Source organism: Cupressus sempervirens, chromosome 2, assembly GCF_028749045.1.
Source record: "Cupressus sempervirens isolate cs-2001-9-10 chromosome 2, ASM2874904v1, whole genome shotgun sequence".
In the NCBI taxonomy this organism is placed as follows: Eukaryota; Viridiplantae; Streptophyta; class Pinopsida; order Cupressales; family Cupressaceae; genus Cupressus; species Cupressus sempervirens.
Genome location: NC_143119.1, coordinates 593,013,820 through 593,015,865, shown reverse-complemented (window position 1 = coordinate 593,015,865; position 2,046 = coordinate 593,013,820).

The following is a 2,046-nucleotide window of genomic DNA, read 5'->3' as shown; positions in this document are numbered from 1 at the left end:
TCTATTCTCAGGTTGATAAGCTCATGATTTGCACAATTGAGTTGATTTATCAAATCTTCTTGCTGAAGAGATAGATGTTGAATTTTATTATCATTTTCTTCTATCTTTTCAGTTAGCAATATTTTCTCTTCTTTTTCTATGTACTTTTGTTCCATGTCTTCACACATTCTGACTGACTAAATTTCTTGTTCTCTTTTTAGCTTTCTAACTTCTTCATGTAGAGTAAGATTCTTTTCAAGTAGATCTATAATTGCTACATGAGCTTCATTTTGAATTTTTGTCTTGGAAGGTGTCTTCAATTCTTTCTTCTATGTAGATATTGGTATTCCTCTATGTTGCTAGTTCTTTCTGTCTTTGTAAGAATTTAGAGGGTTGCTCCTCCAATTTATTGAATTGATCCATTGTCATCTACAAATCTAACTTTTTATTTTCAACAGCTTTTTCTAGTTTGTATACTTCCATTACCTTTGATCTTTTCTCAAACTACTAAACTTCTAATGTGAGAACCAAATGCTCTGATACCAATCGTTGAAAATGTAGAGAAAGCTAGGTGACTCAAGGGGAGGTGAATCAGGAACCAATAAAAATTTAACTTCAATTCATCAATTAATCCTTCATAAGCTAATTTGATCTAATTGTATGCATGAAACACTAAAAGAAATAAAAAATTCATAATAGTTGACACAATAATTGGTAACCTAGAAACCTTCCAAATAGAAAGTATAATTAGGGTGGGGATCATACCCGCAAGTTTTAGTACTATAGTATAAAGTTGGTTTGTTAAGGCTTACAAATGATCACCTCTGATGATCTGCCCTATTAGAAGCAATATGGATTGTTAGGTCCACCTTGTGAAAGGATTTATACAATATAATGAAGTATGTACTCGATTAGGAGATTCTACATAAAACTATTAAGTTCACCTTGTTAGAGGATTTTATTGATGCAACTATTAGGATGAACTAGTAGTTGATCTCTAATTTGCAACTCAGTTTGCTAAATGAGATTCCTTTGATATAGAAAGATCACCTTAATGTGATGGATGAGACTCTGCCTTTCCTTATACTGCTTGTAACCTTTAAACTCACATGTTCTTCATAAACCATATTCATTTGAATATGACAAGATAATTCTTATTTATACAATTCCAAATAATTACCTTCTAGAGTTGACTACAATATCATATTAAAAAATCTTTACTAAGTCAGCTCAATGCTGAAACACAGGTTTAGAATTCCACTCAGGTGATATTCTGAGACTCAAAAATGTAGTGAACTTGGTAAACTCTAGCACTTGGTTGACACTAGTGCACAGTCTACATTGATCACTCAGGAGTAGGTGTGAACTTGGTTAACATCGATGACTTAGAAAACATTGTAGAGCTTGGTTGACACTACAACAACTCAACTACAATTGAAGCTTGTCCAACACTACTATCCCTTCTACTTGGTTAACATGGCTAGATTGGTTGACACTATCTTCTACTCTTGCTCAGTCAACACTTCATGCTGGCTCAGTTGACATTGTTTGCAAGGTTAACTCTGTGGTGCTTCATAACAATGTAGTTCCAATCAAATGATTAAGTGTTTTGGAACTAATTGACAAATAGTTTGGCCATAAGCCCAGCAACTACAGCCTCTCCCCAATATTTAGTTGGGAGTCCCTTTACTTTCATCATGCTCCTTGCCATCTCAACTATGGTCCTATTCTTCCTCTTAACCACTCCATTTTGCTACATAGTATAGCTGGTCGTAAGCTCCTTCTTAATGCCATTTTCCTAAAAAAATTTACAAAAGAATTGGAGGTATACTCCCCCCCCCTTCTATCTAACCTTAGGACTTTTACATGATCTCCACATTCTTTTTCATCCTAGGCTTTAAATTCTACAAACTTATCAAATGCATCAATTTATGTTTCAATAAATACACCCATGTCCTTCAGCTAAAATCATCTATGAATGTCATAAAATATGTACCCCCCTAGTAGAAGTGCTTTGCATAGGGCCAACTATATCAAAATGCTCCAACTCTAATGGTGCCCTTTCCC